Genomic DNA, 16433 nt, shown 5'->3' with positions numbered 1-16433 from the left:
ACTTGCTACAGTGGGACCCTCAAGCCGCTTAACTCTAATGACAAATCAGCGATCAGAAAAATCTATTCAAAAGTTACAATGACGGCCAAAGTTGAAAAGGTTTACTCAATACGCCTACTTCCTAGAAATCGGAAAAAAACTAAAGAAATAATGTCGACTGAATACCATGTACAATGTATATTCTACTGCAATACATTAAGTGTTTAAATGGTTTGTGACCAATGTTTAATTTATTGACATAGGTTCTATATTATTAAAGGTAAATTGCTCAATAATTTTTAAAAATAACATATTATTTTAAAGTAAACAAAATTACGTCGAAATGTGAGTTTTCGAATGTGTGTTCTATATTTGTAATAATTTTTTTCCCTTGTTTAATGATAGAATTTAACACCCACGTAATATACACAGGGTTTATGCTAGAATCAAGGTTTGAAGTGTCAAAATGTATAGTCGCATCGCAGTCAATATGTTCCTAATCAATTCTGCATTATATTCCTGTTTAATAATCTCTCGGCGACTAAAAGCCACTATGAGGTATTTGATTTGGACGTCTTCACCTATTGCAAGCACAGTCGCAAAGTCTTGAAGTATAAAGAACCATTGTTTTGCGAAACCGAGTACACCGGAAGCCGGTTGGAACTTAAAGTAAACCAAAAGTCTCCACGTAAGCCGAAACATGATGACTTTAAAAAAATCATCCATCGTAGTTAAGTACATTTTGATAGGGACTAGATCGTTATTTGCCCAAAGAAGATCATGGGCGTTTGTCCAAATATCTACGAACCATTTTTTGGAATTTCCCCAATAGATTTCCGCACTAAGAAAAGCATTTATGAAATGTTGAATTACATTTAGTTTGCCTTCTGCACTTCACAAGATAATGTGTTTGGAATCAAATCTATTGTTTTTATTGGAAATTACTAACCCGTTATTACTGTTTTCCTTAACCAGGTGTCTTATACTAATTATGTTTTCTGTAAGCTTCTGCATTACAAAATGTTATTCACCCAGCTTATCCTGAGGGATTTTTTTTACTCTCCAGTCATACGGGTTACCCTCGCGACATTGATCGGCAATTTCCAGCTCGAGTTTATCAATGATGTAATCGTGTGTAGTTATAATATTTTGGGACGTATAAGTACCTGTAATTGGTTTTTCCAAAAACTGAAGTAACATTGACGTATACAAGTGAATGAGCCATATGGCTCCAATACGCTCTCCTACGTTGTACAAAGTAGATATCTGTGCTTTCATATTGATTTTGACGTCGGTATTCGATAATTCGCTCAAAGTTACGAAGTCTGGTCCACGCATGTTCAACAGTATTCTGGTCAATTAATTGCATGTGCACTAGTCCACTGAACCAGTATGCACATTTCAAATCGGGTTGACGGTCATTAACTCCTATGGGATAAGTATAACCCGTGTTCAACAAGGGAACGGGCTGCGCAAACCGTCAAAAAAGTATCACTAAGAACAAAGATATTATTTTCAAAAATGTTCCGTTCCGCATTATGATTGTTGTGAACACTATTTTTAATGTTTAATATGTTTTTCGCACGCAACAAGCGAATACACTTTGCAATGTGCTGTTATGTGTTTTGAATACATGTTTAGCACTATTTACAAATTCACCAGTTACGTTAACATTTCTAGAGTTTGCACAATTGAAAATAAGCTCGCACGATGGTCATATAATACTTTGTGGGACAGAAATGTTTGAAAATAATCTTACTTTATACCACATATCGTGAACCAATGTGATGTCAATTTCCCAACTTATTTTTTTTTTTTTGATAATATCAGATATCACAACAAGGAATATACTTAAATGGGCTTATAGGTAAAATATAAACCCAGCCAAAGGCGTCAAACAATTGTATAATTCACGGTCTCGCAGCTTCGCGACATGGATTATTTAACAGGATGTGCGCATCCATAATTGAACGAACCTTTAATATTTACAATGGATTCCGTATTCCCCAGAGTGGACATTTTAAAAGATATGTTATGGGGAAGAGATCCACTACCGAAAAGAGAGAGAGAGAGAGAGATTAGGTCTGCAAAAGCAATCGGTTAATAAATTCGAAATCGCCGAACCGTTCAACCGTGGTGTATAGTTGATCCACTGAACCAGTAGAACGGCTAACACATGCGTTTAATAATAATAATAACAGGTAGGATATTGTTAAATAAAACATTTTTTTCACCCACAGGAATTTACAGTCGATGAGCCCACTATAGAGCTGTTACGCTTCAGTTATTGTTATTATTATTTTTTTATTTCCACTAACGCGCGTCACAAAGGTATTATAAAACAAGTGAGTAATTAATTAAGTATAAACAAATTTTTTATTTGCTCGTTTTTTTACAGCATTGCGCTTGCTTGCATTTATACGACGGTTTAATAAATTGGATTGTTTACACTGTATGTAATTTTTTTTTTTGTAATTTTTCCTACCCCTCTCTTATATTTTAGGATAAAAAAACTCCTATCCTTAGTCTTGACCGTTGCTAGCCGAAGTATCATTTAGGCGCATATAGTTAGGTAAATCGTGATTTAGTTTTTTATGTTTAAGGAACGTCCAGAATTGTTTTGGATTGGATTTTATAGAATTTTGAGAGTAATTATTAAAGTTTGAAAAGTCTCTTTCCCTTATGTACTTACATTTTGCACGTAAATCTGAAAAAATTAAAAAATCCGAAGGTAACATTGTGTTTTTAAATAGGTAATGCGCATAATTTTTTTCTTTAATTAATTTTTTTAAATAATTGCTAAACCAATAAGGATAATTTGAATTGAAAGACATTGATTTTGGAATATAAAAGTCAATAACATGAAATAAATGCTGATAAAATATTGAAAAATTTAAGTTGATATCATTGTGACACAATAATTGCTTCCAATCAGTGGAACCCAAACAATTTAAAATAGCACTATAATTTCCTTTTTTCCATAAATAAATGTGTTCACTGAAATTCAAGTACTGTATATGGTTACAAGTATAATGGATGTTTAAAGGAGGGTGAAGTTTATCAACTAATGCAATTGGAATCATATTTTCTTCGATTAAAATGTTTTTATGATTAGAAATTATTTTATCTAATGTGATGCCATTAATATTTTTAATATGATTAAATTGCGAAAGGTTGAGGTTAAAGATTTGTTCATTAAAAAAGGCTTAAAAGGCGGAAGGTAAATTATAATCACCAAGTAAAATAACATTTGAATTAGGGTATTCTAAAAGAACATTTTCTACAGTGGAAAAGTGATCTAAAAATAATTGCTTACTAGCTCGTATCGGTATATAAACAGCACCAACAATTATACATGTGTTACCTAAATTAACTGAAATAAAAATTTGTTCTAGATTATTAATTGAAGTACGAAGTAATCTAGAAGATAGATTTTTATTAACAGCTATTAAAACTCCACCTCCTCTTGTGAAAATACTGGTGTTGATATTTCTGTCGGCTCTACATACGTTATATTGATGGAAACCCATTTCAGAAGAGTTAGTAGCATCCGAGAGCCAAGTTTCAGTAAAAATGAATACGTCGACATTTGAAGATGGGATTTGTGAGTTTAGTGACGAAAGTTTGTTGTTTACGCTGCGGATATTTTGATAATATATGTTGAGATAAAATGGGGTTGATTTTAAGCGTTTTTTGATAAGGAGATTATTTTAGGTTCGCTTTTTATATATTTTATAATGATATTTTGTTCACCATTTTCTCTGCGCTGATTTAATTATTTTCTTAAGTTAGACATTTGTTCTCTTTGAAGAGTTGTCCGGTCAGATGAGAATTTTATTTCTTTAAAATCTGGATTTGTTTTTAATTTAGACTGAGAACGAAGTATAGAAAAAACATCACCAGGATTCGGAAGGGTTAATATTAGAGGGCGACATTTATCAGATGGCCTTCCCAGACGTGAACTAGTTACTGGTAATATATTTAAATCCATTGCCTTCATAATGTCGCTTAGTGTATTACGACCATTCGAAATAATTTCTGTTTCTTCAGGTAGATTAAATAAGACAATGTTATGTGATCTGGAATTTCTATCTATGAATTCGGATATTATTTTAGTTTCAAGAGAGGAATTATTTTCTTCAAGGCTTTTTATTTTATCCTTTAATGTATTAACCTCGCTTTTTAGATGTTCGTTTTCTTTAGCTAAATTAGAAATGCGTTCTAACAAATCATCTACTTTTTTACCAGACGAGAGAATTTATCATTGATAGAGGTAACCAATTTGTTTTGCGATGACTTGATATCGTTAGTCGAAGAGATAAGTGCGTCCAATTTCTCCTCCATGATTAAAACGGGATGTATGCTGAGAGAAATGACAACAAGCGCCTTGATAAGTACCACACGCCTGGAGCAGTTTGAATAAGCAACACAATTTACAGTGTAAAAACCGTCGCTGCAGTCGTGTCCTTAACACGTGCCGAGAGCAGTACGAAAATAGCGCAGAATGAAATAACGAGTGTGTAATTATGGGCCGCGGACTTCGGACAACGATAAGAAGAACTAAAATGTGTTTACCCAATAACCTCGTGCACAACAAATTTTGGTTTTTATGGAAAAAATATTGGGCAGACTGACTCAAAACCGACACCAGTCTGCACGCGCACTTGTTATACAAAATCTGATTTAAAAGACGGACTATTACTTCCAAAGAAAATTCAAAGTTAAGACGGAGTTTAATTTGCACTATTGTAACGCTTGTTATAGCATATGGTTAAAAAAAAATTCATGCAGTGAAGGGTTAAATAAAAAGGTAATACCCTTTTATAGTCGAGGCTATTTCTAGGTATTTATCCTCGTCATCTAAAAATATTTAAAATAAATAACAAATGCTTATGTCAACGGTGGAGGAAGGGTAGAGGCATGAGAGTGCAGCCTTCGCATGGTCGAAATTGGCTAGCTTCGAGGTGAGATTCGCACGGTAGTTGCCAAAAACGTTAAGTTCTTTTTAGTGGTTGGCCTCGTTGTTGAGGTCAACTGTGAACAGAATTACAAGTTGTCTGCTTTCGCAAGATGCTGTAATGAACTTTTGGGTCTGATGTGAAATCGGCACGTGTGGTACATTCATATTTAGCAATATTTAACAATGAGAAGTTATATAATATAATATATAGATATATGTATATGTTAGTCCTGATAAGTTGTACAATGTAATATATTATATATATATATATATATATATATATATGTATCTATTAGCCTTGATAAGGGTGGGTTCGTAACACCGTGAAAGACTATAAGATACAGATAACTAAGAAAACTCTCATGATAGAAATTAAGTATTTATGATTTTTTTAACCGAATATCAACTGAATAATCTATTAAATAGTGTGCTTAAAACGATAAAGAGATGACAACAAATTCTATAAATTCGCAAACCTTGGATAGTATTCTATTAACAATCGTACAATGCTAAAAAAAAGCTCTGAAAAACCAGAAATTGTGATACAACAATAGTGTCATGTTCGCCTTCTTCAAAAGAGGTAATTTCTACTGAAAGACGCAAAATTCAAATTTCAAATGTATTTAAAATATGCGTTTTGTTTTCTTAAACCGTCTGGAAATGAGATTTAGGGCGCATAGTATTTGTTTACAGGTACACCCATTGTGAGGAAAAATTATCCACGCCAGAAACACTGCAATATCAGAAATGAAATGGCCCCCGAGGCCGTTCGCAAATAAATCCAGCTTTTAGTTTATTGCTTGGAACCGACGAAATTCAATTATAAAATAATTACATACCGCAAATTCGGGCTTTGGTGTAGTTCGCGGTTGATGTGGACGTCCATTCAGCCGCGGCAGAAGCGGATGTTGATTAAAGTTTGTATTATTATACATTTTTTTTTTTTTTAAATTAACTTTTATAAACTCATTAAAGCATACAAAACAAATGTTTAATGAATTTTTTATTGTGTCAGAAGCGAAGCGAATACGACGAATGCCGTTCGTGTATTTTCGAATAATAACTGTTAAATAGAAATAGGTACCTGTTATAAGTACATATTCCAATTATGATTAAAAAAAAAACGTACTTTTTTGTTTTAACGCTAACTACAGTAATTAATTTTCGTCCCCAACGACGGTGTTTATGAATATTTAAAATTCAATAGTAATTTTGTCCGCGCCTAAAGCGTATAAATATAGAATATTCGCGCTGTCGGTGTATTTCAGGTCGGTTCGATAAATTAATTTTTAATAGCTTTCAATGGTAACAAACGAGCGCAGGTACCTAAGTCCGACCATATTATATTTCCCTTGGTAAATGTAAATTAAAAATACATTATTAATCTTATGCGGCGAGGGATTAAAATATTCCAATTATCAAATATCGTTGGCTTCCAAATAGACAGACGTTTCAAGTAAAGCAACACACACAGTAGTGTAGTCTCCGGGAAGTAAAAGCCTGGTACGCGGTTTCCGGTGTAAGGTTCACTCGGAAAAACGGTGATTAATAATAAAACGATGACTCGGGGGTGTTTTTTTCCGGGGAGATACTTGAAACAGGGGAATAATAATTGTCCCGAACGAAATAAGAATACGGAGTATATTATATTATATATATATTATATATATATATATTCATTATAAGCCTCTCTCGCCGTTTCGGTGGGAATTTAATTAACTGTTACACTTCAAAAACAGTTCTGTACGCCATCACATTATGGCCGTTGGCGTTGATCTCGTTGAAATCCACGTGGAAGCATATTTTATGTAGCTTAAATACATTGTCACTAGAGATAGCTTTTGCCACATATGATAGTAAAAGTTATCTAGTTTTTGTTTATAATACGACGCACATGATTTTACAATTAAAATGTTAATTTTGCAGTACAGCGTCAATGGCCATGACAAGGAAATCATGTTCTACTTGGGCACAGTTGACTAATAAGGCTGTCTGTTGGTCGTTGTATAATATTTTGGGTCTACACAAATAATTACTAAAAATTCGTTTGTACCTATATCGAAGCGAATAATATATTATATTATTTTATGTACTCAAAATATTATTACATAATCCGGGTATTAAAAGCGCGGACAACAATGCTAAATGAGATAGCGCATATTATAATAATTTAGAATTACACGGCGGCGCCGCTCGACTGCGATCATTACCGTTTGTAGGTGAACAACGGCGAACAAAGGAGCTAAAGTTGTATTTATTTACTTATTTTTTTGTTTGCTTAACTAGCGCCGGTCAAACGAGACCATTGTGATAGTGTGTGTGAGAGAGAGAGAGAGAGAGAGAGCTCGCGTTATTTAAGCTGGCTGAGAGCAGTAAGATCTTTAATTCTTTTGTTATGAATAAAAAACCAAACAAAAATTCTCCGGACCTCTATATGCCGGCCTCGTGGGGGCCGAACGCATAAATATTCACTAAAAAAATAAAACCAAATGAACAGACTGCGGCAAACACAAAAAGAGAATAATATAAGTAATCCCCATGTTTATGGGTCCAAACGTCTTAATTTATTTAACACGTCGCCCTCATACACAACACGCCGACCCTCCAGTCGACATAGTTTAATTATATTTGTAATACCTACATCCACCGCCAAGAACGGGCGCCCCTCCCATTAATCTTCGTTAGCGCTTAAGCCTTTGGACGAGATATAATTTTCGAAATAACCCGGTGTCGTGATTAACAACGCGCCGAATAAACAAAATAATAATACATCTTTTAACGACCAGTGGTCTTGAAGCCGGGGATTCACCTTGGCATCGTAGCGGCGCCTGTTTTTTTTGTTGCTAACTACAATTTATTGTTTGTTTTTATTTTTGTATAATACATATTATTATGATATGGGATCATATAGCGAACGTTGATTACACAAATTGTTTTTAATTGAAAACGTTTTATAGTTTTAGCCGTACAAATTAGCCCGTTTAACATATATCTTAGAACCGTTAGTTAAACGCTCATACATAGAAAATGGCAAACATGTACTTTTATAGCAACCGATTTAAACGACGAACGGACTTTATTCCTTAATTTGTATGGTTCATTATTAGTGTCGAGTCCGCAATCGTGTTGCTAAAAATATTTATTGCGTGGTCGATCTAATTATGTTTTACGTCTAGTATGAACTAATTGATTTAACATAGTCGGTTTCGTCGTTATAGTCAATTGTACATTTGTACATAATTCTTTTTTATTATGGTGATTAACATGTCTGAAGATAACCAATCCAAACAAATTGAATATATTTTGTGATATTATGGCTAGTTGTCCGGAAAGGTCGAAGGTAATATTTATTGTGTCTGCACACGTGGTTCAAAGTAATAATACATTCAGACCATCTAAAATAGAATTCTAAATTCTATAATAATTCATATTGTATGTGTAGTAAAAGCCAATATCGAATTCGATATTATAATGACATGGTTAATTTATTATAATCATAGGCATGGACTATATGCTCCACGAAGAAGAGGCAGTCCACGACCATCCGTATAATATCTATAATTATTATACAAATCTCATCCAGGTGACCCGTTAGAAAAAAACAATAACTAAAAATGTTTAATAAAATTAAAACTTAATACAAATATCCTACTTTTAATATTAATGCAGTCGTTAATTCGCATCGAGTTGTACTGTCAATATGTACTAGGCTTGCATGATGCATTAATAACATACGTTAACAACTCACATTACCTGCATGCGAATAAAGTTAATTTGATACACAAAAAACAAGTAATAAATAAAATAATGCGCATTAACTTAATGCTAAAGCCTAATAAACTATTTAATTCTATTCATCTTGCAGCTTGCTGAACTAAATCTAACTCTAACGTTAGACAATTGCATATAAACCCAAAAACGCTAATGCACATTAGCTTAACAATTCACATCGAATTAATGCGGCTTAACGACCGCATATACATCAGTAAAGCCAGTACTGACCAAAGATTCGCTCATAAATAAATCAACTGTTTTTTAGTGTACGTATTTTTTATAGCCATGGTCGGGCTGACCGTACAAACAAGCGAAGGTGACTATTTTCGCACCATTTCTGATTGGATGATAACTATAAGCAGGATAACCTTAACAAATATGGTAAATGATGTTTGGCGTTTGAGCTACAATGATACGTTAGTGATTGACACGGTCTGAGGGTTATCACCACCTGTCTATTGTACAAATCTTAATTTTGGCCCGCATGCAATAAAATATCGTGGTCTTACATCTGCACTATTTTAGACCAATATGAATGTGTAGGATGTTATAGTACATTTAGTTAAACCCAATATTGCGGTTGACACCATAATAATTTAACATGGGTATTCGCTATACGAAAATTAATTAATTTGTATTTTTTAGCAATGACAGGTGAAAATCGCTCAGATGGCACGTGCAATGTTCCAAATGTCAGCAACAAATTTATGACATTGATATAACCGCAATAATTAAAAAATAATAAAAATAAGTCATTAAAAAAACTTATTTTTGGCTAATTTTCATTAGCTTCGTGGTATAACTTTAGACGTACCTATATAAGGTTTTTTATGAGTTATATGCAATAATTTTGGTGGAGAAAAGTCACTTTAATAGAATGACACCTCTTATAGAGTGATCTACGATTTCGGTATTTTCGTTCGTTTAAAATAGTAAGAGTTTCTTCAGGGCTTGTTAATCTCAAATTTGTTTTCGTTCGACTACTAAACATTTCAAAAAAATAATATTATTTATTTGCAATACTCAAACTTTAATTACATATTATTATACACACACAAATTGAAGCTAGACTCATTAAATTCGGATTCGGAGGATCGACGAGGTGATATCCTTATTAAGATATTGAGGTTTTTTCTCAACGTTGAACGCACACAATTGCAATCGTAGTTTATTATTATGTTTTGAGAAAAAATTTAAAACGCTATTTTTAGCAGTCGTTCGCTGCTCTTTGGATTATTAATGACTTTTTAATGTGGCCGTTGTGGCTGCGAGGGTTCGTCCTGGTGGGATCTTAATACCGAATCGACAGAGTAAGACGTCAGCCGAATACAAACAGCAAAGTTAAGCGTATGTATAAGCGGTGCACGCGGTCAGGGCCAATGGAGTTTGCATTAATCATTAGCGGATAATATAATACCGCGAACCGTTCGTGTGTGTATACTGTACAGGGTATACCTTCTCTTCTATCAAGTATAATAACAACAATTAATATGGCAGACTATTCGGTTTCACGTTTGTTATGAAGAGAGTTTTACATGAACATAGTACGAAGGTGATATTAGCGTTGTGTTAGAAAACACCACCATTTGTAATAATTAGTACTAGAAACATGTACGGTACAGGTAATAAATATTAAAGTAATTATGAAAAAAAAAACCGTGTAGTCCGTTGACGTCGGTAATAAAACAAAAAAAAATATATGCATTTGCGCTAATCTCGGGATTTAAATGAACACATTTTATAACAACACCTAAAAATAAAGAATAATATTAATATTTATATTAGCTGTGTATATGGTATGCGAACATACACAACAGTAGTGATATAATGTGCGCAAACGGCAAAAGCTTTTTTTTACGATTGTAATATGTCCCTCGACGCAAATCTAAATATTTATTATGGCCCGGGCATTATAGTAATATTATCATTGTTGTTATTATATTTTTACGAGTACCTTTGTCATTTATTTATTCATTTTTTTCTTTTTTTTTTTAGTATTTGCATTTCCTTTTCCGTTTCACTTTAATAAACTAGTGTCTTTTTACGGTCGTCGTCCTAATAGAATATCGACGATAAAATATATTTATATCAACTAAATTCTTTGAGAGGTAGGTATTTTTACGACGTCGTTAAGTTTCGAGTATTTTTACTGAGTGTATAAGAGTCCGGATCCGGAAGCTACTGTACTACGGCTTTTCGTTTCGACAACGTCTATTTTCCTCGTGCGACATTATTAGAACGAACAAAAGAGACCTAAACAAATTGTGTATTTATATTTCATACCCTCGACGACAACATAGTACATTGACATAGGACATTAAAGGACTATCCGTTTTGTCGTTTCAATCTACTATTACTGACATTCATATTATAACTGACCTTATTTTGTCAATAATGCATAGTGTAGTAAATTAAGAGAGAATATTTCAGATTTGTTTTCAACTTCAATATTGAGGTTTTGATTTATCAAAACAATTGTTAAGCGGATGCCACGCATAGCACAAATCGTTCAAAGCGTTCAAAAAATTTGCAGAGTCTGTATTAGTCGGCGATAATTAAAAATAAGTATTAACTACTATACCACTGAAACAGAGAAGCACCCATAATTTGTTTATACAAGTGCGAGTCGGATCACGGATGTCTATAGTAAAATGTGAGTGCATATAGGCAACATTAAAATAGAACGCATTCGAGTACCTATTTAGCATATACAAAACGCCTTTTACCAACTAAAACGAATTCATTCAGTGACAGTTGTATGTGCATACAACAGTCGTGACAAAGAGTTATTGAAACTTTCAATAGGTTTCTAAAGTATTTAGTCTCATAACTAGGAGTCCACGGAATCCGGATAATGTATGCGATTTCAAATAGCTTTAAACTAAACTGTTTTTTTGTTTAGTATGTTTACTGATTTAAAATGTTGTATTACAACAGAGCTCAGTTCTAACATTGATTATATTCGGATTTGAAAAAATCGGATATGGCAAATTATTGGAATTTAAATATCACTTAAAAAAATGCTCAAATCTAAAAATCCGGATAATCCGTGAAATCCAGGTTTGGATATCCAGATTCTTCGGAAATAAGTCATCGATCAGTCTGTTTACATGTAATATCATAATGTTGGTGTATACTTCCGGTTTTAACCTTACTCGTGGTCACTTGGGTATTCGGGTGTACATAATGTTTCGGGTGTTAAAAGCTTGATTTTTTTTTTTTTTGTCAAATTGTCTTGAGAAAAAATGTTCTAAATACCCGGAACCTTTGTGTTGAATTCGTGGGTTACCATAGGAAAATACCATCTTATACACAGACACAATATAGAAGAACGTATGGTGTACCTTTGGATTCGCATTCGAGCTGAACAGATCAATCTTCGCATTCTCGTAACATATTTTGTCTTGCCGGAAGAGGTTCTTATATTATTACACACAATGAAATAACAGTGTTTTGTCATCCGAACGCTGTGCTCGGCCAAACGCAACTGCCGGTCTAGATTGTTCTTTTTATGCGAAACGACGACTGAGCAAAGTCATACTACTATAGGTAGGTATGTTGCTTTTTCTTTTCTTTTTTTTTAGTACACTTACATGCCATTCGAACGGTCGGGACGTGTCTTTGTTGGTATTTCATTTGATTGTCGGTAAATACAGCCGGTAAGTCGGCCATCGAACGAGACACCCGTAAGTCCATCGTGGTAGACAAACATAGTATTGGAAAAGTCTTTACGCCGAATGACACAATGACAAACACGACGATAGGCGCGAGGAAAGTTTATTGTGAAAACAAATTATATTATTTATTACTGGTAATATAAACTCAAATATTATTTTAACAATACACGCGCGTTGATCGTTAGCAGAACGGGGCGGGGGGGCTGGATCGGTCCCGGCCCAATAAGCAAACTTAAAGAACCTCGCTGTATTATCGTTTATTACAGGAAACCTAAAAACCTATACATTTATTACATACCTACTTCAATAAAATTCGTCTGAAACGTTTTGAAAAATATTTGAGATTCGCGTTAAAGACATCGGACGAAAGAATATTATATATATATTGTTTTTAAACGCTATAAGTGATGACTACAAACTATGTCGTTTTTATGTTTACTCGGTTTTGTGTGTGTGTGTGTGTGTGTGTACATTGGAGTCGCCGTTATTATATTATAGAAGGGCTGATTTTCGATAATCTTTTATAACTACACTTACATTATAAACACATAACACGGTGTAGGGTGGTCTCTGGTGTAAAATGGGTAGCCTGTCGCATCCTAAAACAACATACCGTACCGAGGTAAATAGCGCGTGCGCTCAAACATCACACCTTCTTTGCGTCCATCCTGAGTAAGTAAACTTTGAAAAAATAATATTTCATTATTATTTTTGGATACTTTTCTGTTTGCTCTAATAACGCACACGGTAGTTAGCTGTTGCTACCGGTGTGGGGTGTGGACATTTTTAATCTTTTTTCCAACACTCATCTGTATAGAAAATATTTACATTTCTGTACACTCCCTCGACATTCAAAACAATTACAAAAAATATTCAATATTCATATTATTAATATTATTATTAGATGTTAGTCGTTATACTTATTCAATTTTGTTGTTAGCCAGTATATTTTACAGGTATGTATATCCACGTGTTCTCAATTTTTAGTTGACGTTTTAAACTCATAAAGTTAATTTTCAAACTGACCAAAGTCATAATATGCAATTAATCTGAAATGACAGCGCAAAACTGACAAGTGACAACCCGTGGGCACGTATTTAAATAATTTTTAAATTCACGACAGCTTTAATCGCGTCAAACAGGACATTATTTTAAAATTATTTTTTAATATTTATATTACTGTTGAATAAATATTTATTAGTTCTTTATCTTCACAGTTTTTCAATTTTGGCATGTAAAAACTTCGGTTTTTATTTTACTAAAACTGTTGTAGTTTAAAAGTAGGTAAACAAAATTGCAGTCGATTAAAAAAAAAAATACTTACATACTTGGAAGTAACACTGAAAATTAAATTTTATAACAATAAACTTTTTTTTTTTTTATATAAGTATTCTAAAACGTTATTTGAAATTCCAATAATGCACTTTTTTTTATATCATTTCTAAATATTAACCGGTTACGTATGCGTAATATACATTTTACATACATTAAAATAAGTTTATACCATTTTTTTGTGTGTGTATAAATGCAAGTATGAAATTTGTTATAATAAGCAATAACTGTAAGCCCAATAGCTTTATAAAGGAAAAATAACCAAAGTAACGGTTAGGCCGTTTGGGTCTCAATATAGTGTACTTACAATATTGAATATATACAATCGTGTATATAATAATACAATCTATTGTATGTACAAAGAACATTCAAAGAGTTGATGCTTTTGTGTACGTTGTCGTACTCATGTCGAAACCTTGTATTTACATAAAATGTATTAATATTCCAAGCAGAACGCCTTTATATACTCGTGACATGTATGGACATACGGATATTGGTTTTAGTGTAATACCAATCTGGTATTTACCAAACAAGGATTCCAATGTGCATGTGCGAAAACCACCAAGTCAACCTAAACAGCACAGCGTTCCCGCGTCGGTTCGCTGGACCTACTTACATGCCCTGTTAGTATTATGTTTTATATCATTATTGTATTATGTATATTATTTTACGGTCAATGATTACAATTTTAAGCTTGCAATAGATTTTTATTTTTTTATATTTACTTATGCTAATATACATTTACTAAATTTCAAAATTGTAAGCCCACAATTGCCTTCAAAATCCACATTTATGTTTTTTAAGCAACTTATTGGGTTTTTTTTGTAAATGAAAAAATATTGATGTTATTGTTGCCATCTTTAATGTTGTATAGATAAAAGCTAGACCTACCTTTAGTCTAATTTTCAGATCTCGAGTCATAAAGAAAACTTCCAGCCACCCCAGGCCAGGGTCGGGAGGGTTGTCAAAAATGGGGTTTGAGGCAATTTATCAAAATAGGCTTGCCTGATAAATGTTCTAAAAACTATTTGCCTCGATTCGACAGTTTTTCGTTAAGTTATAGCGACTCAAAGTGTAACGTTGAAAAAAACGTTCAAATTTGTTTTTCCAGTTTTGGGGGTACAAAATATATCAAATTTTGAATAGATAATTTTGCATTTTAACTTAAAAATTACGGCGCTCTGTACATTTTTAAAAATACCCGAAATTAGTTCCAAATTAATAAATTCCGTTTAGGAGTATCTAGCAATTATTTTAAATATTTTGAATGTAGTACATGCATGTTAATTTATCATTTGTATGTACGGCAGTTTTTTTCCCTTAACAATTTCATACAAATTAGTCGTCACATTTTAAAACCCTCTAGATTGTGGGACAGTTGTATACACAAAAATTATACAACTTGTTTTTTGAAATCGAGAAAAACTGCCAATACAGATTTACATATTTTTCAACTTTAAATAATTGTTATATACCTGTATTTTTGTTCATCCGTTAAATAATAAGTTTAAAACCAAATAACTATTTTTAAAATAGTATTTAGAATGATATTATTAAGAATAATACCATGCAATTTAAGTTGTGTTTTTTTTTTTTTATAAAAATATACTTTTGGAATTTAAATTATATAAATAACATTGTGGACATTACAGGAATTTTGGGGATTTATGGTATTTGTTCACAATACCCCTAATTGATAATAATACTCTTTACACTATAGAAGTAAAATATAATATAAACCATTAAATATGATTGTATTCATATTATTTTTTATCAATAACAAAAGAACCCCTTCGAGTCTCAGCGCGTTGTTAGAAATAAATGATTTATGGATTATGCGCGAATCATATTATATATTTTATACTGAAACGTTAGGGTAAGCTGTTCATGTTTTCACCTCATTATTATTGAAAAATTGAATTGAGAACAAGAGTAACTGGATACTTACGAAAACCTAAAACGAACATTAACAGTTCATCGTTATTTATAATGCGTTTGAGTCTACTTTTTGTAAACACTGTGCAGAGTATGCGTTTGTTTTTAATTGGAAACTGTAAATTACAATTTGTTTCAATGATTTCAGCTCATACATTACTATTACTATGACAATATTTTTGAGTTTTTATCTTATTTTTCTTGTACTAAACAATCGTCACTTCCTATCAGTACTGTTGTAAATCATACAACGCGCGACTACTCTATAGAAATATAAATTTTAATTAAAAAAAAAAAATCCGGTTTTGTAGCACAACACACCAATAAACATCTACATATTTTGTGTCTCACAGTCTGTGTTATTGTTAATCACGCCACAAAATACACATAGAAAGAATTCTTAAACTTTTAAGTTTTTAACGCTGAGCGATGGTATAGGTCTGCTGTCCGTAATGCTAAAAAGGGGTTTCTGCGGTACGAGATTGTTAGCAACCACACAACGTTAGCCGAACATTTTTTTAAGTTTATGCTTAAAAAGATAATAACAATTTCTTTGTTTGAATAATTTATTTTTCGTTTGTTACGACTATTGCGGTATTTTCTAATTACATTTTTCAACTTTAGGCACAGTTTACGTTCGTTGCTTACCTTGGAATTGCGCGCAAATAGTTTGCATACCTCATTATATTTAAATAATTGCGAAGATACGTTTACCTAAATGCGTTCTTCGACAAAGTTAACATAATAACGTGTTAAATATTGCAATAATGTGTTTT

The 16433-nt window shown here is 32.6% G+C and overlaps 1 protein-coding gene across 1 annotated transcript in view; it reads right to left on the bottom strand.

Moving 5' to 3' along the window:
• Positions 1 to 16433, bottom strand: part of LOC126832950 (myrosinase 1-like) — a 129995-nt gene that overhangs the window by 21371 nt on the left and 92191 nt on the right. The window lies entirely within an intron of this gene.

This window comes from Adelges cooleyi, unplaced genomic scaffold, assembly GCF_023614345.1.
Source record: "Adelges cooleyi isolate 19-005CV unplaced genomic scaffold, UGA_ACOO_1.1 ACOO_flye_CR_arks_rails_tigmint_CR_PRNA_167, whole genome shotgun sequence".
Lineage (NCBI taxonomy): Eukaryota > Metazoa > Arthropoda > Insecta > Hemiptera > Adelgidae > Adelges > Adelges cooleyi.
Note: the sequence above shows the minus strand (reverse complement) of the source record. Positions and strands in the feature narration are given on the sequence as shown.